This window comes from Aethalodelphis obliquidens, unplaced genomic scaffold, assembly GCF_003676395.1.
Source record: "Aethalodelphis obliquidens isolate GAN/ISIS:26980383/991018 unplaced genomic scaffold, ASM367639v1 scaffold8, whole genome shotgun sequence".
NCBI lineage: Eukaryota > Metazoa > Chordata > Mammalia > Artiodactyla > Delphinidae > Aethalodelphis > Aethalodelphis obliquidens.
This window is the reverse complement of record NW_020837952.1, coordinates 61,217,499-61,240,159: the sequence shown is the minus strand read 5'-3', so window position 1 is coordinate 61,240,159 and position 22,661 is coordinate 61,217,499. Positions and strand designations below refer to the sequence as shown.

The 22,661-nt window shown below is 48.0% G+C and overlaps 1 protein-coding gene across 4 annotated transcripts in view; it reads right to left on the bottom strand.

Moving 5' to 3' along the window:
* Positions 1–22,391, bottom strand: part of PPARA (peroxisome proliferator activated receptor alpha) — a 75,726-nt gene extending 53,335 nt beyond the window's left edge. The window contains exons 1-2 of one of the 4 annotated variants that reach the window (XM_027107983.1): positions 22,162–22,391; positions 20,948–21,104 (exon numbers count right to left, since the gene is read on the bottom strand). The gene's annotated coding sequence lies outside the window, so the exon portion shown is untranslated. Of the gene's footprint in view, positions 1–20,947; positions 21,105–21,735; positions 22,022–22,161 lie in introns of those variants that run through there. The other 3 variants (XM_027107982.1, XM_027107984.1, XM_027107985.1) reach the window with 3 other exon arrangements.
* Positions 22,392–22,661: the final 270 nt, after the last annotated feature.

Genomic DNA, 22,661 nt, shown 5'->3' with positions numbered 1-22,661 from the left:
TGTGTGTGTGTGTGTGTGTGTGTGTGTGTGTGTGTGTGTGTGTGTGTTTGAAGCATGACCCTATCTCCCTCAATACTGAAGTATGTGTTTTCTACGAATAAGGATATTCTCTTACACACTACAGTACACTTATCAATTTCAGTATATTTAACAGAGATATAATACTTTATGATTCGAAGTCAAATGTTGTCGGTTGACCCAATAATGTCCTTGACATTATTCCCTCCAGGACAGGATCTAGCGTAGGGTCAGATACGGCATTTTGCTGTCATTTGTCTTTTGATCTGAAACACTTCCATAGCTTTTCTTTGTCTTTTCATGACAGCAACTTTTTAAAGGCATACCATTTTCACTCCTCCTGTTTTTAAATGGAATGTAGACACTGCTTTAATTCCTACTCGTAGTGGCTTATCTCTAGGTAGGTATCTGCAGAGAAGAGTCAGCACTTCCTAAGAGCCTCTAACCTGAGGTATCCTAGGTCCTCCTCTGGAGTTGGGTGCTTCAGTAGGCTCCTAGCCTCTCTAGCAACTTTCACGCCCTCAGTTTTGTCCGTTTGCCAGCTGGAAATGTTTGCAAGGCTTTCCTATTTGGAACTAGAGGTTCCCAGAGCTACACAGCTTCAATTCCTATTCGCCATGACGATAAAAGAAAACTAAAAACATAATTATTCTGTAAATTTCCAAATAAGAAGAGAGCGAAAAGAACAGAAACGAAATAATCGACTTAACGCCGATTTTCAGCAGCTCAATGATTCCAACGCCAATGTTGGTAACAATAGCCGATGGTAGAACAATGGCTTTTCTAAAGAAACAAGGATGAATGCAACTTAAAGTGACAAGGACACTAAGGGAACAGAAGCAATCTGTTTAAGGAAAAAAGATGAATTTACTGCTATAAAGTCAAGCTGTGCATAAAAATAAGAGAACCAGGAAACCTACTAAGGGTTTATTCATAAGACCCAGCCGCCGGGGATTTTAACGAGGAGACGGTCATGTTTCTGCGGTAACTGATTATGTATATCCACTGGGGCAAATTCGGGAGGGGTTGAGGTGCCTGTCAAAGCCCCAGTGCTTGACACGCAGAAGGCTCTGTGCGGCCACCCTGCCAGCACGAGGGCATGTCTGATAGCACAAGGAGGTCAACTCAATGCTTTGTGACGACCTAGAGGGGTGGGATAGGGAGGGTGGGAGGGAGGCTCGAGAGGGAGAGGATATGGGGTATATGTATACATAGAGCTGATTCACTTTGTTGTACAACAGAAACTAACACAACGTTGTAAAGCATTTATACTTCAATAAAGACGTGGGAAAAAAAAAAAAGGGGGCACGTCTGAGGCCGGGACCAGCTGTCGACATGCCTTTACCCAACATGCCCTGCTGTGACCTTGGTCTTTTACGGCTGCAGCAAGTTACAGCTTAGGGCCTTTTGGACAGGCTGGTTTGTTTGTTTCTTGTTTGTTTTGAAAGACTGTTTTCTTCCTAATTACTTGCATCCATCCGGTCTCTGCCCAGCCCACAGCGTCACTCCCCCACCCCGGCCCCACCTGGACTTCTGCAACACCCTCCTAACTGGCCCCCTAGCCAGCCAACTCCTCTCTCCAAGGGTCTCACGCGTTGCTGCCAGTCGCATCCTGAAGTCCAGCCCTGATCACCCCACCCCTGCCTTAGGCGTCCCTCTGAGGAGCATCAGTTCCACACCTGGATTTGCAGGGAAGGAAACAGACCAAGGATCACCATCCAGGGTCCCATGGCTACTCAACTGTCAGTTCTCCTGCCCCGTGCGCGGTGCCGTGTCCTCCCGCCATACCACCCTGCTGCCCAAGCTGCACACTGCCAGCCCTCGGAGAGGCCCACCAGCCTCACAACCGGCCTGCGGCTTCTGTCCCTGGCCTCTGACGACAGCCGGAGGGAGCCCGGAGCCGCTGAATTGCAGTGCACGGTGCCCCCACTCAGAAGCCTCCTCCCCAGGGGCTGCTTTCACAGAGTGCACAGCCAGGGCCCTTACAATGTCCCCAAGGCCCTCCACGGTGACCTGCTGCCACCTTCCCGCTGGGACTGCACGTCCTCCTCGTCCCGGGACATTCCTGCAGTCATACTTGCTTGTGCTCCCCCCGCGAGCCCGGCCCCGGCTGCCTGCTGCACCAGGACGCGCCCCTCCTGGAGTCTGCTGACACTCTCACCTTCCAGCCCTTTCTCAGACGTCACTTTCTCAGTGAGGCCTCTTGGCCATCCTTGCAGCGCCCTGGCCCTCCCTGGACGCATGCCCCCCACCCCCCCACCCCCCGCCTCTGCCTGTAGCATCTTCGAACACACCAAGCTGAGCACCGACTCTGCCACTGGGCTGATCGTCTGTCTCTCCCCGCCAGAGAGCCAGCTCTACAAGAAAAGGGATTTTGTGGGGTTTCTGCTCACTTATGTATATCCCCCAATGCTTAGAATGAAGCCTGGCACAGAGAAGGAGCTTAATAAACATTTGATGACGTTTTATCCTGAATGGATCAAACTTCTCTTCATTCCCCTTTGCAAACCCTGTGTTCTGGCCAAAATAAACTACTCGGCATCTGCCAGACTCACCTCCTGCTTTCCAGCCTCTGTGCTTTATCTGATTCCTTCGTCTGAAATGTTTCCCATTCCCACACATGTTAAGGGAAGCTCAAGTACAGTTCCTCCCAAAAGCTTTCCCGGATTCACCCAGGTGGAAGGACCCCATCCCTCACATCACAGGTATTGATTGATGTCTAACTATCCACCTGATCTGTTAACTCCTTAAGGCAGAATTCACACCTGCTACCGTCCTTGCCATACAAGGCAGGTGTTCAATAAATATAGACTGATTCAATCTAACATCGGTGCTACACTCTGGACATTGGTCCTGTTCCTACAAAAAACCTTCATATCGTTTTAAGCAACGAACCAAAGAAAGGAGTCTACGCAGAAGACACCACCGGGGTTCAAAGGCAAAGGCTGGGCGTGGCACAAATGCTCTTCTTTAGAATTAGGGATTCATGCAACTTCAAGTGACAAGAATGCTGAGGGAACAGAAATGATCTGTTTAAGGGGAAAAAAAAATGGCAAAGTTCCTGAAGCTTATCCTAAGGCATTCTGGGAGGCGGGCATGTAGGGGCTTCAGGGCTGTATAACCTGTCTGTCGCCAGTTCCGAGAGTCCACACCGTTCAGCTGAGCACAGTCGAGATGCCCACGTGAACTTGGTGGCAGAGGTCAGTGTCCCTTGTTTGGCACTTTAGGCCTTTCCAGAGAGAACTGACCCCTTCCCAAGACTGAGTTGTCCCTTCCGGGAACACGGTACAGCCATCTGTTTATTTGGGCTACATTTAATGTCAATAGTGTGATCAGTTTTCTCAGTAGAGGTCTTACATACCTTTTTTAGGTTTAGTCTTAGGTATAAGACACATACATTTTAATTTAATTTAATTCTTAATGAATAGATTTTATTATCTAGAGTAGTTTTATTTTTTCCAATTTTTAAATTGAAGTATAGTTGATTTATAATGTGTTAGTTTCTGCTGCACAGCAAAGTGATTCAGTTATACATTTATATAGTCTTTTTTAGAATATTCTTTTCCATTATGGTTTATCATAAGATATTGAATATAGTTCTCTGTGCTGTACAGGAGGACCTTGCTGTTTATCCATCGTATATATAAAAGCTTACATCTGCTGACCCCAACCTCCCACTCCATCCTTCCCTCCACCCCCTCCCCCTTGGCAACCACCAGTCTGTACTATTTAGAGTAGTTACAGGTTTACACAAAAAACTGAGCAGAAAGTGCAAAGAGTTCCCATGTACCTTCACAGTTTTCCTATTAGTAACATCTTGGTACAATCGTTACCACTGATGAGTCAATATCAATATATTATTAACTAAAATCCATAGTTTACATCAGGGTTCACTCTTGGTGCTGTACTTTCTACAGATTTGGACAAATGTTTAAGGATATGTACCTCTATTACAGTATCATACAGAATGACTTCACTGCCCTAAAAGTCCTCTGTGCTCTGTTTAATCATCCTTTCCTCCCCCGCAACCCCCGGCAACCACTGATCTTTTTACTGTCTCCGTAGTTTTGTCTTTTCCAGAATGTCACAGAGTTGAAATCATACAGTCTGTAGCCTTTTCGGTTTGCGTCCTTCAGGTATATGATACTTTTGGCAATAACATCAGTGATATCACTTGCCAAAATGTTTTTCAAAGAGGCGGTACCACTTTACATTCCCATTATCAGTGTTGGTGAGTTCCTGCTACACCACATCCTCGGCCTTGACACTTGGTCAGTCTCCTTAATTTAGCCATTCTGGCTGGTGTTTAATATCTCTCTACTACTAATAGCAATGTCTGCTACTAATAATTTGCATTTTCCTAATGACTAATGATGCTAAACAGCTTTTCATGTGCTTACTTGCCATCCAACACCTTTTGTTGAAGTACTTCTTCAAATCATTTGCCCACTTTTGCTTTCATTCTTAATTGGGTTGTTGTCTTCTTATTGAATTGTGAGAGCTCTTTATATATTCCTGACAATAGTCCTTTGTCAGATATACGCTTTACAAATGTTTTCTCCAAGTCTGTGGCTTGCCTTTTGTTTTCTTAAATGCTTTTTGATGAGCAAAGGTTTATAATTTCGATGAAGTCTAATTTATTAAATTTTTCTTTTGTAGTTCATGTTTTTTTTTTTGTGGTATGCAGGCCTCTCACTGTTGTAGCCTCTCCCGTTGCAGACCACAGGCTCCGGACATGCAGGCCCAGCGGCCATGGCTCACAGGCCCAGCCGCTCCGCAGCATGTGGGATCCTCCCGGACCGGGGCACGAACCCGTGTCCCCTGCATTGGCAGGCGGACTCTCAACCACTGCACCACCAGGGAAGCCCCTGTAGTTCATGTTTTTTGACTCATATAGGACATCTTTGCCAAATCACTAAGATTTATTCTATGTTTCTTCTAGAAGTTTTATAGTTTTAACTCTTACAATTAGGTCTAGGACCCATTTCAAGTTCTTCTTCTTATTTTTTAACACGATGTGAGATGAGGGCTGAGGTTTGTTCTTTTGCATGTGGCTATCCAATTGTTCCAGCACTATTTGTTGAAAAATTATCTTCTCCCACGGAAACGACTTCTCACTCTGTTCAAAATCAGCTGACCTGAGAGTTGGGTCTATTTCTCAACTTGCTACTCTGTGCCATTTATCTGTTTATCTGTTTTCATATCAATATTACATCGTCAATTACTGTGGCTCTAGATAATTCTTGAAATCCGGTAGTTCAAGTCCTCCATCTGTGCTCTCCTTTTTCAGAGTTGTTTTAGCCACTCTAGGTCCATTGCATTTCCACATAATTTTAGAATCAGTTCGTCAAATTCTACAAATAGGCATATGCTAAGATACAATTTTGATCACTCAAATCCGTAGATCACTTTGGGAAGAACCACCATCTTAACAATACTGAGCATGCTGTAACTTGTCGTTTCTTTAGGTCTTTCAAAATTTCTCTCAGCCGCGTTTGGCAGATTTCACTGGCCAGGTCTCGTGCATTTTATCCAGAAGCATTTCATATTTGTGGATGCTTGATTACCTTTTAAATGTTCAACTAACCTTTTATTCCTGGAATAAACTCGACTTTCAGCACATTGAAAATGTCTTTCCACTGTCTTCTGGCTTCCATCGTTTTGGTTGAGAATTTCTCTCTAACTTGCTGCTCCTTTGAAAGTAATGTTTGGTTTTGCTTTTTGTTTTTAACCTCTAGCTTCTTTTAAGATTATCGCTTTGCCTTTGTTTTTTCTGCAGTTTTACTATAGGGTGTGTCGGTATGGATTTTTTTGTTTTTCAACTCTGCTTGTAGTTCTATAGGAGTCTTAAAACTGTAACTTAATGTCTTTCATCAGTGTTGGAAAAACTTCAGCCACTATCTCTTCAAATATTGTTTCTGTCCCATTTCTCTTTCTTGTCCTCCTAGGATTTCAATTATATGTATGTAGAATTCATCACTATATTCTCTATCTCTGTAGTCCATCCTTCTGTCTCTTTGTGCTTCACTTTAGATATTACTTCTGATGTGTTTTATTACTCACCAATTCTCACATCAGTTGTGATGTTGTATCTACTCTGCTATTATATCTTTTTACAGAGTACATAATTTCAGGGGTTTCTTTTTTTTTCACTTTTATGATTCCTACTTTTTTCAAATCAATGTCCTTTCTAAAAATACAATTTCTAGCGTTCTACCAAAATTCCCAATCTTACCTTCCATCTTCCTGAATATAATAAGCAAGTTTATTTTAAAGTTTACGTTTTTTAAGTCTAATATTTAGAGTCATGTAGGTCTATTTCTATCATTTATTATTTTTGCTGGTTCATGAGTTGTCTCATACGCTTGGTTTTGTTTGTGCCATTACTGTAAAAAACAGGCTTGGTTTGCATGGTAATGCAAGACCATGAAAAGCATCACGCAAGCAGAAATTATGCAAAGTGATTTTACTAATCAATGGTAAAAATAACAAGTGCAGGGCTTCCCTGGTGGCACAGTGGTTGGGAGTCTGCCTGCCGATGCAGGGGACATGGGTTCGTGTCCTGGTCTGGGAAGATCCCACATGCCGCGGAGCGGCTGGGCCCGTGAGCCATGGCCGCTGAGCCTGCGCGTCCAGAGCCTGTGCTCCGCAATGGGAGAGGCCAGAACAGTGAGAGGCCCGCGTATCGCAAAAAAAAAAAAAAAAAACATTAAAATATCTCTTATTATCAGTTGTAAATGCAGAGGGAAATATAAGATACAGTAAAACTAATATTTATTTAGTAGATTGTAATGGAAGATGTTAGCATTACTAAGAATTAAAATCACTGAGAATTAAGATGTTTTATTTTGTTGTAAAAAACTTACCAAGAGTAGTTTGGACCGTGCCTGCTGCCTTCTTACTGTATAACTTGCAATTCGGAGCAAACCTCTCTTCTATGCCTTACCAAATTGTCAAACTCCTTTCTAAGTTTGGGTGGGCCTCCAACATTTTATGCTTTGCACTTTCAATGTCATGAAATGTCTGACAGAGCTCTTTAATGTGATTTTTGTTGGGGCTGGGCTCACTTCCTGTGTGACATCTGCAACCATATTCCTCAAGTATTTTTTTTTAGTATCTTTTATTTTATTCTATTCTCTTTATTTATTTATTTGTTTGCACCAGGTCTTAGTTGCAGCCGGCGGCTCCTTAGTTGAGGCACGTGGGCTCTTTAGTTGCGGCACATGGGCTCCTTAGTTGCAGCTCGCTGGCTCCTTAGTCGTGGCATGCAAACTCTTAGTTGCGGCATGCTTGTGGGATCCAGTTCCCCGACCAGGTATGGAACCCAGGCCCCCTGCATTGGGAGTGTGGAGTCTTACCCACTGGGCCACCAGGGCAATCCCTCAAGTATGTCGATAAGTCACTTTTACTACATTCCTCTGGCTGCCCTTCTGGAGCCTCTTGAACTGGCAGCAGTGCCCACATTCCCATGGTCACTATTTCTTCTAGAACTCCACTGATGTTCGACTCTAGTTTTACTTCCAGCATTATCATTTTCCACTTATTTGCTGCACTTTCATCTTTGTTGGCCAATTCCTCTCACTTATCCTTTTTTTATAAAGTGTCATGTGGGTTTTTCACTGGGAGACAAGGAGGCAACACCAGGGCACACTTTGCTGTCTGTGGGTGAACTGACTGACAGATGCACAGGGACCAATCACAGAAGGACTCTGAAAGGAGTGACGGGAGTGACGGGATTGGTCACTGATCCTATGCACATCTGTTATCTGTGTAGTGATTTGCGGACTGGGGAGCTGGCAGCTGAGACTGTGTTTTCACAGCTACTCAGTGCTTAATCCCTGATAACTGAAATAGGAGCCCTGGTGTAGGGAGACTGGTGTTATTTAATTAACTGTGGTAATGGGATTTGTGCATAATGGAAATGTGCAAAGTGAGGACTGCCTGTATTTGAAAAACCACTGATAGAAATAGCAGCTGAGGATGATGCTTTGTGCTCCAGAGAGGACAGTCGTTTGCTTCTGCCAGGCATCAGAGGTCCTAGTAGTCTGGAAGCACCTTAATCCAACCTCAAGGACTGAGATTACTTAGAACAGGCCTTTAGTCCTGGAGCAACGGATTGACTTCCAGGTCACCTGTGTTCCTGGGGGGCAGCCTTTTGGGGCCCCAACCCAGAGTTTGGGATGTTTGCCAGGGTCTTCCCTTCTTGGAGCCTTCATAGCTCAACTTTTGACTCCCAGCCCCATGGAAGTATGCAGGTTCTTAAGTGCTTCTTCCATAAATAAGCCAACAACCCAGGGACAAAATGACCCCAAATATCAAGTTTCCACCTTCTCCAGATCTCAGCCTGGCAACCGCTCACCACCTCATGAGCTTGGCATAAACAATGCCTTGGCATATGTTTAAAGATTCTGTCCACCTTTTCTGAGCTGACTTCCAAACCGCTAAGCCATCATTAGCAATGGGGCCTCCAGCTTAACATTTTAAAGCCATTGAATACTTATCAGCTCCACAGTTTGAAATGGCTATTTTCCTCTTTATGTTTCACTTCCAGAGTTACAAAGAAGTATTCTGCACTCTTCAATAAAATCCATAGACTGGAATATAGAAAAATGATTATAGTTCCTTAAGGTTTTCCTCATATTCAGGCAGTATTACTCAAATAATAATAACTTTCTAATAATATGCTAATACAATCATAGAACAGAAAAACTGTGATCCTTTCAACAAGCAGGAGGGCATAGATTGTTAAGCAGAGGGAAAGCTTTGTTCATTCAACAGATATTCTTAGGTGCCTCCTGTGATAGCCAGTTTGGGTACAGCAGTAAAGAACACAGACAAAAACAGACAAATTCCCCCGCCCTCGTGGGGCTGCTATTCTAGGCGAAACAGATGAGAAACAGACCGGTAAAGCTTATACTACGTGAGATGGAGAGAGGGTCGGGGAGAGGCTGCCATTATAACTAAGGGGAAGGCCTCCCTACATGGGGAAAGAGCACAGTTACGGTACCCTTCCCTCCTGTAGCAGGGACACGGAGCTGGGAGAGTCCCATGGGTCCCCACTATCCCCTGGCTCTCTAGCCCCTCCAGCCACTTGTGTTTTCCCCTTGGCACCAGCCTGATGGAGGGAAAGAAAGGGGCTACCAGGCTCTGCACTCACGGTGCTGTGATTCATACATGTCTGTCCCCTAAGCCTTCCACCACCCTGTGTGAGGTCCCCAGGACCAGCCCTACCTAAGCTGCCTAACGCACCAGGCACCTCTGATCATGACTCCTGATCTTTGATGCTATAGATTCGTCCCTAATTGACAGAGCTAGGCTCTGAACAGGTCACCCGCCTTCGAATATGAACAGAACATGTTTAGTGGGGTCTCAAGTCTCCAAAACTCCTTGAGCGGGTGTTAGCTGCCTGTAGACTGTGAGTTCCATGAGGGCGTGACCATGGAATGGTGGCAGTTCATGGCCCCAAAGATGTCCATGCTCCAATCCTGGAGCCCATGGCTATGTCACCACGCATGGCAGAAGGGGCTCTGCAGATGTGACCGAGGGTACCATCACGGCTTCACTTGTGTCCCCCAAAAAGGTATGTCCACATCCTAACCTCCAGTACTTCAGAATGGGACCTTACTGGAAATAGGGCTCTTTGCGGATATAGTTATGATGAGGTTATACCAGAGTGGAATCCAGTATGACTGGTGTCCTTATAAAAAGTGGAAATTTGGACACACACACACACAGCGAGAATGCCATGTGATGACAGGTGGAGACTGGAGTGATGCTTCCACAAGCCAAAGAATGCAAAGGGTTGATGGGCACCACAAGAACTAAAGAGGAGGCGAGGAAGGAGTCTACGCAGAGTCTCAGGGAGGGCGGCCCTGCCGACACCTTGAGTTCGGACTTCCGGCCCCGAGGACCGCACAACAATACATTTCTGTTCTTTAGAGCCACCCAGATCGTGCTCTGTGACGGCAGCCACAGGGGGCTGACACAGGCGCAGGCCTGAGAGGGGACAGTGTCCTGGCTTATCCAGGTGGCCCCAGTCGAATCGCCTGACCCCTTAAAAGCAGAGAATTTTCTCCGGCTGAAAGGAGGCCGAAGGGGAGGTCCTAGAGATTCAGAGCATGAGAAGGACTTGAGCCACGTTGCAGGCTTTGACGACCGAGGGGCCACACGCCAAGAAACGTGGGCGCCTCTTGCTGACAACCAGCAAGAAAGTGGGCCATAGATGTTTTTCAAAACACACAGAATTGTCCATCCAGAAAGGATGGATTTTACTGCATGTACATTATACCTCAGTAAACTTGACTTTTAGAAGACCCCAAACCCATCTCCACTGCCTGGATTTTAGGGAGCCTGATACGAAGAGGCGAGTCTGCTGTTAAAAAGGCGACCCAGCGCATCGTCACATCCGTGGAGCAGGGCAGCCAGAGGGATTTCTCTGGCACCTCCCAAAGCCAGCCCTGCTCCCGCCTGACATACCTGGGCTCCTAACCTCCCGGGCAGGATAGGGCTGCCTCTCTCCCCACCTTCCCAGCCACAAAGCAAGAAGCCAGAAGCCCTGGAGGCACAGGCTTCACCCATCTATTATCCTAGAAAAGGGGCTTGCGTGTGTCTGAGGGCTAATTCGCCTCATTCATGACTACGAAACCAAACGATGTCAAGCTAACGGCAGGCACGATCCCTCGATCCCTCGCGTCCCTGCTCCTTTCAGGAAGTGATTATCATGCTTCTGTGATGAAGACAGAATCGCTGCTTACAGGGCTTATCTGCTTTTCATGCCGGAAACATCAGCGACAAAGAGAAGGCAGACGCCGCAACTAAATGTGTGGTGTTTTCTGAAAATAGGTCATTAGATGAGAGTTAATATGCATCTAAGGTTTAAATCCTGCTGACCTACGTGGTTCAAAAGGATTTCACTCGAGCACGTCATGATACGTGAAATGAGAAGATAATCGACGGGGGAACTAAGATGGGCTCTACAGCTGCTTGGAGCACTTCTATTCGCTCTTCTCCTTTCTCCCAACTTAGTTCCTTTAGTTGAAAGGAAATTTTAAGGACAAATATTTCTTGAGCCGCACGTGCAGATCACGGTTAGAACACCACTGCTCCCCTGGCCGCCGAGAGGCTCAGGGAAGGGCAGCCTCACCCATCAGGCCTTCTAGTGGTTCTCACCACGCGGCACCGTGTTGCTTGGGTACCTGCCTCTCCTCTGAACCTAGGAGTCCTGCTTGTCGTGTAATGCAGTGCTTCCTGATGGCAGGGGATGGTGCCTGCCGTTTTCCACTGCTGTCCCCAGCTCTTGGAACACTGCCTGGCACATAGCAGGAGCTCAGGAAAGGTGTGTTGAAGAAATGAATGAGCTCTGGAATGAATGACTGAAGTGCCCAATAAACAGTTGCTGAGGTGAAGGTAGAATATGTCCAGTCAGAGAGATTCAGAATGCTACAGGGGGGACTTCCCCGGTGGCGCAGTGGTTAAGAATCTACCTGCCAGTGCAGGGGACACGGGTTCGAGCCCTGGTCTGGGAAGATCCCACATGCCGCGGAGCATCTAAGTCCATGCGCCACAACTACTGAGCCTGCGCTCTAGAGCCCGCGAGCCACAACTACTGAGCCTGTGTGCCACAACTACTGAAGCCTGCCCGCCTAGAGCCCATGCTCCGCAACAAGAGAAGCCACTGCAGTGAGAAGCCCGTGCACCGCAATGAAGTGTAGCCCCCGTTCACCGCAACTAGAGAAAGCCCGCGCAGCAACGAAGACACAATGCAGCCAAAAATAAACTTATTTAAAAATTGCTATAGGGTGTCTGAGTGACAAAATTCCTGCCTCTCATTCAGGGGGGAATCAAGGAAGGCTTCATGAAGGAGGTGGCATTTGGTTAAGCCTGGAAGGAATCTCAAACGTAGGGTAGCCTGACCGGAGCTGCATGTTCACCCAGCCGGTCCTGCAGCACCTGCTGGCAGTACATCCTGGGCGGTGGAGAGCGGGGCAGCTGTGGTTTCCTGCCCCCTGGGGTCTGTGACTCATTGGGGAGAACGACTTTCACCAAGAGGCCATGCAGATGAACATGTAATGGGCAAGCTTACAGGAAAAGCGCCAGGCGTTGCATCTGAGAGACCTGACCGGGCAGGCAGTTCTGGAAAGTTTCCCTAAGAAAGTTTTCAGCTGAGATCTCCAGGGTAGTGGGTAGAGGTAAGGGGGTGAGGTGGGGATGAGGGGTAGGGTGAGGGAATGTCCCAGGCACAAACGAGGATCCGGCCATGGAGGAAGAACACTGGCCCTGAGAGTCAGGGCCCTGCCCTCCCAGTCACCATGGGAGCTGATAAATGAGGAAGGATGAGTCCATGTATGGCTGGACAGTAAACAACAAGCAAGGAAACAATGACACCGTTAACAGCAAGGTCCTACTGCATAGCACAGGGAGCTACGTTCAGTATCCTGGGATAAACCATAATGGAGAAGAATAGGAAAAAGAATATATACACAAAACAATCACTTTGCCGTACAGCAGAAATTGACACAACATTGTAAATCAACTGTACTTGAATAAACTAAAACAAATTTTTTTAAAGCGGCCTTGGGAATTCCCTGGCGGTCCAGTGGTTAGGACTCCGCACTTTCACTGCCAAGGGCCCAGGGTGGATCCCTGGGTGGGGAGCTAAGATCCCACAGGCTGTGCAGCATGGCCAAAAGAAATAAAAAATGAAAAAGTAAAAAGCCTTCTCACTCTGCACCAGGCAACTGTCTCCCACACAAAGCATTAGTACTTGCCCCATTTGTAGACAAGGAAACTGAGGTGTGCGCGGATGCGTGGTCCGTCTGTGGCCGAGAGCTGCTAAGTGGGTCAGGACCCTGCACCTGTCCTGCCCTCCTGGAGGCCACTTACCGGATGGGGAGGAAAACTCAGTGGGCTCAGAACCGGACAGTCTGAGTTTGAGTCTCCGGGAGGGTTGGGTGATGTCAGGAAGGCTGGTGGACATGGGGCCCGAGGTCATGACAGCAATGACAAAGTACAACTTCGGTGAACTTCCATTGCCCTGGTTCATTGTAACTTCACATCTACAAATACGAAGACGGCAGCTGGGTGGAGGTGTTGATACCTTCGGTTGGAATTTCATCTTTTCATCTCTTGAAAGTCATTCCTTTTCTAAATTTTATTTACTACCTCTTGTCTCTCAGAGGTCTCATTCTCAAAGAGACCGTACCAGATCTGATATCAGGATTGGGCATGAATCTTTCTGAAACACCTTCCAGAAAATGATTTATCTGACGAAGAAAGCCTGCGTTTGAATTCATTCGTTCCAGAGTTACTGAGCCCGTCCAAGGTTTTGTGTCCTTCCATCAGTCTGTGAATCAGCCATGGATTTATCTGCTTTCTTGGCGATGGTTTTTCCTTCTAGAATCTTCTTTCTCTTGAGGCTTGTGCCCCTATTAGTGTTAAAGATTATTGGCCGTCCTTGAATGTGGTTAGATACTCACTTTCACTTAGGCTTGTGACCTAGACACGAAAAGCTAACTATTAGACTCATCTAAGTGAAGAGAAAACAGCAGGAAAACAGTCGATAAGTTTTGGTTTCCAGAGTGAAGGACCCTATTTTCTCTCCTTATATTGATAACCCGCTAGATACTCTTCTTTTAAAATTTATTTTATTGTATTGATTGACAACGTTGTGTCCTGCTAGGTACCGATATTCACACACAAAGCTGGGACTTGGAAAGGATTACTCCTCTCTTCACTGAACGCTTCCCACTTAACCCTTCCTCCTGTCGCCAGCCGCTGTCACCCTCGGCCAGGATGGGAACCCTCCGCTTTCGGTTCAACACACCAGCGCTGGGTCGGGGCTTCCTGCCCCGGTGCTGGCGGGCGGTTACAATCTCTGGTTTCCAGGCTGCTCGGGTGGAGGGTGGGTCGCGCTCCCACCACCACTAGGATCCCTCAATCTACGTCCATCCTCCCTCTCCCCCGCCCGAGTGCGGGCAAGCACCCTGACCTTTCCTCCCTCCCCAGGTCCAGGACCTCCTGTCTCTGGCTCAGACACCAACATTTCCACCCTCACAATCTTCCGTCATCTTGTTCCACACATCCTTTTCACCCTGTTTGTGCTGGTCTTTTCTCTCAAGCATCAGCCCTCACTGCGTGTCAATATTCTCAAGCCTTTCTCTTCACGACTCTTCTCTTTCTCGAAGTCTTCTTTTTAGGAGGTCGCTCCCCGTCGAGCTCCCGCCGTGAATATTTTTGCACAATTGAATTTTGTGGGGTTTTTTTTTAACTACTCATCTCTCTCAGGACCCCGCACTGAATGTAATGGATGAGGTTTATTTTTATGATTTGAGAACTACAGCAATAGAATGACTTCCTTTCTGGAAAGGGCTCTCGACAAGTGAGCTTTTCTAAGAAAGGCAAGAAAGAAGGTCATTTTCTGAACCTCCATGTGCTTTGGACTGCTTGCTGTGAACCATCGGGAGGGCTCTGCAGAGATGGGGCAGGAGTCCCCTTGTCTAGAGCTGGTGACAGATTCTGCAACGGGTTTCAAAGTGGGCAAAAAAGGTGATTGTAATCACCAAGCAAAATACTCCCTCCACGAACCCTAAAATCCAAGGATGCCGTAAACACATCAAACACTACCCTTTTGTTTGTGTTATAAATAACTTCCACACACCAAGAGATGCTTCTATTGAAAGGAAATTTCAAATTTCTCGGAACAATTTTCCTTTTACACATCAGTCCTGTTAATCCCATCCCCAACACACAGTTAGAAAACCAGAAATAAAGTGAGTGGACAGTGAATAAATAAGATACTAACCCACTTATCAAGCTGTCCCACAAAATGGGACTACTGCCTAGAATGGATCAAATTCATTCATAAGCCTAGACAGAGGGGAAAAGACTCTTCATGCTGGCAGCCTAATAGATGTCAACTTGTGCAAGAAGGAACACTGCCTGAAAATGCTTCTAAAAATTCTTCTGGTAAAAAAAAAATCCCGGGCTTCCCTGGTGGCGCAGTGGTTGAGAGTCCGCCTGCCGATGCAGGGGACGCGGGTTCGTGCCCCGGTCCGGGAGGATCCCACATGCCGCGGAGCGGCTGGGCCCGTGAGCCATGGCCGCTGAGCCTGCGCATCCAGAATCTGTGCCCCGCAACGGGACAGGCCGCAGCGGTGAGAGGCCCGCGTAGCGCAAAAAAAAAAAAAAAAAAAAAAAAAAAAAAAATCCCATTTAACAGCTAGGTAATAGAAGAAAACTTGATTTCAGATCAAGATTTGATTGTCACTTGATTCTGCAATCCTGTATTTTACAAGCCTTATTGCTTCATTGTAAATATGTACTTAAATACACATGTCAGGCTAACCATTTCTTAGACTGTTTCTGAAAGGGAGGGAGGCAGCCACATGCCAACTTCTAAATAACTGAATCTCTTTTACTAGAACGTGGCAATTTGTCACCTCAGTGTGGTTATCACATAACCACAGACTTGTTCAGTTACACATGGCTGCAGGGAGCTTGGTGCCTCACTCACTCTTAAAAGTGGTCGGGGCGGGTGGGGGAAAGAACTACAGTAGACTGTTTACTTAACTGGATTACCATTTCCAGTCTTTCATGTGACGCTTCAGAAGCTGAGACAATTCATTCTGCCTTTGCTTTCCTAACTCTTACTATTCAGGTGATCCTTTTTCAAAGGTGTACCTGTGACCTCTGAGTTAAACGTGTAGAAGCAAGGGGATCGGAACAGAAACAGCCACTCCTCTTTCTCTGCAAACCTCTTTAAATAGAGCAAAATAAAGGCAGTCAGATGGGAGCTATATGCAATATCCTGTGATAAACCATGATGGAAAAGAACATGAAAAAGAATATATACGCGTATAACTGAGTCACTTTTCTGTACAGCAGAAATTAGCACGACATTGTAAATCAACTATACTTCAATAACATTTTTTAAAAATTAAAAAAAATTAAAAGCAGTCGGATGAGTGCTGAGTCTGGAACACAGAAGACCTAAACCTCTCCAATGCTTTCACTAACTTCTCCTGTGCCTATCTTATCTCCATAACTGGAGGGCCAGCAGGACCCTTGCCCCGTTAAATAGAAACACTTCCCAACTCCCAAATGTTTAAACACACCTCTTTCCTTCTGAGTCAGTTGTTTGGAATTAGAATCCATGATCTTGCAGAAAGAAAGAGCATTTGATTTAATTAGATGCTCAGGCCATCTCATAAAAAGTCTATTTAATGTTTAACATACCCCAAATCTAGTGATAATTATAAACAGAATAATTTGAACTGCAGCTGCCACCTTTATAACACCTATGCCATGGGAGCGACGTGTGGGAGTCCAGCACGGCGTGCAGGAACACACCGGTCTAGTGCTGATGGAAGGATGGGCTCTCGCCATCCGAGGTTCGAGGGAAACTGCAAAATGCCAAGGGGAAACCCTCTTGCGGTGGGCAGGCCCCCTGCTATACTTCTAAGTCCCCCCCAGCCAGCTCCCACCCATACCTGAGTCCTGTAAAAAGAAAAAAAATCGATAAATTCTTGTTGGATTAAATTCTGTTCATCTGTTCATCTCTTATTCGCTCAATGAACGTTCAGAGTCCTCCCTCAGCATCCTCAGGGGACTGGTTCCAGGGCCCCCTGGGGATACCAAAATCTGTAGAGGCTCAAGTCCTTTATATAAAAAGGTGTAGTGTTTGCACATAACCTACGCACAAGCTTTGTATACTTTAAATCATCTCTAGATTACTTACGATAACTAATACAACATACATGCAATGTAAATAGTTGCGAATACAATGTAAATGCGATGTAAATACTTATGGCACGTGGCAAATTCAAGTTTCGTTTTCTGGAACTTTCTGGAATTTTTTTTCTTGCATATTTTCAATCCACGGTTGGTTGAACTGGTGGATACAGAACCTGCAGATGTGGAGGGCCTACTCAGTATACAGGACCAGCTGGGCAGAACTGATTAACACATACTCCGTTCTCATCAAGGTGGACTCAGCGGGGAAAGTGAGGTAGGGCAGCACCCAGGAGCAGCCCTGGCGGGGGAAGATTTCACCCAGCCTGCATCTCCGCAGACCCTCCAAGGATGAGGAACAGTTGTTTTCATGGTCTAGGGATACGGGAGTAAGGACAAATGCAAAATATATCACCATCAAAACCTGAGGGCAGGGACTTCCCAGGTGGCGCAGTGGTTAAGAACCTGCCTGCCAATGCAGGGGACATGGGTTCGAGCCCTTGTCCGGGAAGATCCCACATGCCGCAGAGCAACTAAGCCCGTGTGCCACAACTACTGAGCCTGCGCTCTAGAGCCCGCGAGCCACAGCTACTAAGCCCGAGTGCCTAGAGCCCGTGCTCCACAACAAGAGAAGCCACCGCAATGAGAAGCCCGCACACCGCAATGAAGAACAGCCCCCGCTCGCCACAACCAGAGAAAGCCCGTGCGCAGCAACGAAGACCCAGCTCAGCCATAAATAAATAAATAAGTAAATAAATAAGTAAATAAGTAAATAAATAAACCTGAGGGCATATCCATGTGCAGAGAAAACAAAACCCACTCAGGACAGTTTTGTTCTTACTGGTGTAGGACTCTCGATTACCTACTCAAAAATGAAAAGAAGTGTATATTTGGGGTGGGGGATGTGCTTCGTTCCAAAAGCCTTTGAAAAATCACCAAACGGTCAGAGCAAAAGTGACAGTTACCAGATCCGGCTCAGGGAGAGGCAGGCAGTACAAGGTGTGCTTCTTTAAGACGCTGCCTGGGCTAAGTATGCCTTTTTACTTGCTACAAAGAGTCCTCACATAAGCCAACACTTTGGTTTTTTTAAATTTATTTATTTTTGGCTATGTTGGGTCTTCGTTTCTGTGCGAGGGCTTTCTCTAGTTGTGGCAAGCGGGGGCCACTCTTCATCACAGTGCGCGGGCCTCTCAGTATCGCGGTCTCTCTTGTTGCGGAGCACAGGCTCCAGACGCGCAGGCTGAGTAGTTGTGGCTCACGGGCCTAGTTGCTCCGCGGCATGTGGGATCTTCCCGGACCGGGGCACGAACCCGTGTCCCCTGCATTGGCAGGCAGACTCTCAACCACTGCGCCACCAGGGAAGCCCAAGCCACCACTTTTGAGACTCCCAACCCTTCAAAGAGGTGGAAAGGAGAGGAACTCCATTTTGTGATGAGAAAACAGCATTTAGAGAGGTGAACAGAGATCCCCAGGCCCGGCAGCCTGCCTCGAAGGGATGAGAATCAAACCTGGGGATGACCTAACACCTCTTCCACTATGTCAAGCTGCATCCCTGATGCAAACCAAAATTCTCAAGTACTTTTTCTGGTACTATATGCCGACCTCAAAACAAATGCAGCTCAGCTACCAAAATAACTAATAATAGGTCTGACTTAGTAAGGAGTAATCGCTTCACCTTTTGAAGTGCATAAACCCTTCTACAATATTGCTACAACGAGATACTAATTAAATACTCTAGAAGCAAAGAATGAACACACCTCCAAACAACAAGCAAACCAGACTAGGTGATGTCTGTTACCCACAGTACATACACATCACTGCACGCAAGTGACAGAAATACTTGGAAGAAGAAACAAGTTCTTTTAAATCAGGTCCACTGGGACATCTAGGGCTTTTCCTGTTTGGTTCTTACCTTAAACCTATCTTCACACCAAGTTGGAAATTAAAATCCTTTGCCTAATTTTCCCTAACCACATGGGCTTAGACGTGAGCTAGCTGGTTCTATGTAATTACGAAGGCAGAAGTAACAGACACAGCAAATGTCTATCCTACAAACAGAAGCTATGGCTTTATTTGAAGTGTCTATGAAGCCTATACCAAGCCACCAAAACCAGAAATAAAAACAGAGGCCCTTAAATTCCCAAAAAGCCACATCCTCTAACTGCGATGCAACAAAATTAGTACAAACGTTCACCCCAAACACCGGCCACTTGGAAGTTAAGACACTCATCCTATTTGCCATTAAGAATACATCCGGGGGGACTTCCCTGGTGGCGCAGTAGTTGAGAGTCCGCCTGCCGATGCAGGGGACACGGGTTCCAGCCCTGGTCTGGGAAGATCCCACATGCCGCGAAGCTACTAAGCCCGTGCATCACAACTACTGAGCCTGCACTCTAGAGCCCGCGAGCCACAACTACTGAGCCTGCGTGCCACAACTACTGAAGCCCGCGCGCCTAGAGCCCGTGCTCCCAACAAGAGGAGCCACTGCAATGAGAAGCCAGTGCACAGCAACGAAGAGTAGCCCCCGCTCACCGCAACTAGAGAAAAGACCGCGTGCGCGGCAATAAAGACGCAACTCAGCCATAAATAATTAATAAATGAAATAAATTTAAAAAATAAATAAAAACTATTAAAAAAGAATCTATCCATTCACACGCAGACTGAGAGAGGAAAGAGAGAAACGTGGCATGTTTAAAATCTGTTTACAGTAAGCAAAGAAACATTTTAATAAAAGTTTTTTAAAGAAGATTACTTAAAGAATCCTTATTATAAAAACACAGGTGCCCACAGAACAACACACAAGGAAAAGACCACTGGTTACCAATCCCTAAACCACGAGGTGCTGCGGCAAAAACAGTCTCCCTTTCTGCGCCCCAGTTTCATCCACTTTCAGCTCCCTTCTTATATTCTGGTGTAAGAGTCAGCTTCATGAGCAGATCCCCAGTTGCCTTTCTCAATACTGAGCAGCTGAAAATTCAGTAAACATTCACAGACTAAAAGAATTTTAAAATATACATATGTTAAAGGATTGGCCTAATAATTATTGTATCTAAACACAATGAAATATCATATAGACATTTAAAATGATAAAGTGCAAACACATTTATTCACATGAAAAGATTTTTCATGACCTAATGGTTAATAAAACAGATTACAAAATAGTGTATATAGAAGAAACACCTTTTTTTCCTCTCCTCTCTCTCTCATTCTCTCTCCTGCATACACATACTACGCTTAAAAATCTGTGTACAGGGACTTCCCTGGTGGCGCAGTAGTTAAGAATCCGCCTGCCAATGCAGGGGACACGGGTTTGAGACCTGGTCCCGGAAGATCCCACATGCCGCGGAGCGACTAAGCCCGTGCGCCACAACTACTGAAGCCTGCGCACCTAGAGCCCGCGAGCCACAACTACTGAGCCCGCGTGCCACAACTACTGAAGCCCGCGCGCCTAGGGCCCATGCTCCGCAACAAGAGAAGCCACCGCAATGAGAAGCCCGCACACCGCAACGAAGAGTAGCCCCCGCTCGCCGCAACGAAGACCCAATGCAGCCCCTCCCAAAAAAATCTGTGGACTAACCTGAGTTCGTAACAAGAATTATTTTATGATTTTATGGAATAACTTTTACACGTTCAAGATGTGAGAAGAGGGAAAACATTTTTTCTATGGTCAATTGATTTTCTGTTGCTTCAGAGTTGTATAGAAGTTTGTCAAGCTCACTGTCTGGTCCCTCACACACAGTGACCACTCAATCTGTACCATAGGTCCACTGCTCCTATCACTGTCCTGGCTGGTGGCAGTTCTAGACCTGGCCAACTAGCTCAGCAAGCCATCTGCTTGATTTTCAGATTGGAATTAAAACAGCTAAGAGAAGGCATGGTGCTCTTTACTTGTCAGCATCTGTAACTTAAGTGTCTGTTAAGTGAAAACATTTCTCACAGTTTTATTATCTAGTTTTAAATTACGTGGAACCTGCCTGCCATAAAGAAAGGAAGTTCCCAGTAAAACTGACAGAATAAAGTTTTCAGAACTTAAAAGGGAATCTATCCACATTCATCTTACTTTCAAAGAAATGAAAATAGATCTAACCCGTTGCATCACAAGGTAATAATTAACCCCCAAATTGCTAGTCTGTAGGGCAATGGAAGTAAAGACTTAACTATTTCAGTCTGGAAAAATAAGTAAATCAAACCTTCTATTTACCTGTGATGACAACGTCTTGGTTCTGGACTTGTCTGGCCACAAACTGTTACTTCACAGCAGAGGCAGGGCCTTTCACAGCAGCCTTGGCAGTAAGAAGGTAAAGGACGAAAACGATTACAACGATATGTCCTCTGGATTCTCCCCAACTCTCCACCACCTTGAAAGAGGAAAGTCACCGTGACCCTGCGTCTTCAATGGCTACGGTGTGGCAGGGTCGTCCCCAGGAAAACCCTGCCCCCCCTCCCGGCCCCACGCACCCCTTCCCAAGCAGCCCTGGGGGAGGAGGGGCTCCCTGGTTTGGGGAGGGGTGGCTGGGATGGGGGTAGGCATGCAGCCCCGAACGTCCCAGAGCGCCCCGCGAAATCCAAGGCATTATACAACCGTGGACTTTTCTTAGAAAGAACCTTGACATTCGGGGCACGGCTCCAGCCTTTAAACTTAAAAAGGCGAGGAAAGCACGGGCGCGCAGTTGTTCTCTGTTAGTCTGGGGAGGCCGTGAGGGCAGAACCGACCCTCCGGACTTCCGCCAACACAGCCATGCGTGGCCGGGGACTAGGGGAGACCCGGGCTCGGAAGCCCCGCGCCAGACCCGCGGGCCCCGGGATCGGGAGGACGTCCCGCGGCAGAGACTGCCCTGGGCTCGCCCGGCCCGGCCCGTCTGCATCGCCCGACTGCGCCAGGCGCAAAGTGGGGCAGTTCCTCAAAGGTGGACTAAGCCGCGTGTGTCTCTCCCGTTGGACCTCGGCCGCCAGCCGCACGAGGGTCAGTCTGCCGGGACCGCCGGCTACCTGGCCTAGGGGATCCCCGGCGTTCTCGGGAAACGCCCCCAGTCGGTGACGCCCAAGCTCGACCACGCAGAAAGAAGGGCGCGCCTGATGCCCCCGCCTGGTGGGCCTTCTCTCCGGGGGGACAACCTGAGGACCCAGTGTCTCTGAGGTCCCGGGCCTCGACCTCTGCCCAGGTCCCAGCCCCACCGACAGCTGTGAACGCCGAGGCTCCCGGCAGGCCACGGGCGCGTGGAGGGAGGCCGAGCAAGGGGCGGCCCCCAGGGCCCCGGGATCCCCCGCACGAGCCCGAGGCAAGCGCCCTCGCCCCGCGCCCCGGGCCCCGCGCATGCGCCGCCCAGCCCCTCCCAGTCCGCCGCCGCTCTGGGTCTTGAGGTGGGGGGAGCCCGGCCCCCGAGCCCCCGCGCGCTCCCGCCCGCCGCCTGGCACCTGGGGCCGCGGTCCTCCGCCTGCCGGTCCGCCGCCTGCCGGTCCGCGGGGCGAGCGCTCCGAGGGAGGCGGCGCCGGGCAGGGCGCTAGCGGCCGCCTCCGCCCCCGCCGCTCGCTGCCCCTGCCGTGGGGCCGTCGCGTCCCCGGCCCATGCCCGGCGCCGCCTCCCCGCAACCGTGCCAGCCGCGCCCCCGCGGCACGCGCCGCCCCTCAGTCCCCCGCCCCAGCCGGGCCGCTGGGGCGGCTCGCGCGGGTGGCCCGCCGGGAAGCCCCGCCCCGCGCTGGACACAGCCCCCGGACAGCGGCGCTCGATTGGATGCCCGCGGGGACGGGGGTGGGGCCGCTCTCGGGGGCTCCCACCGCCGGCCCCACTGCTGCAGCACCTGGGGGAAACTGAGGCCGGGGAGGCGGAGGGACCGCCAAGGTCACCGGGCGGGTGGACCCAGCGCCGCGATGGCACACCGCGTGCGGCTGGGGATAGGCGAGCGTCCGACCCCGCG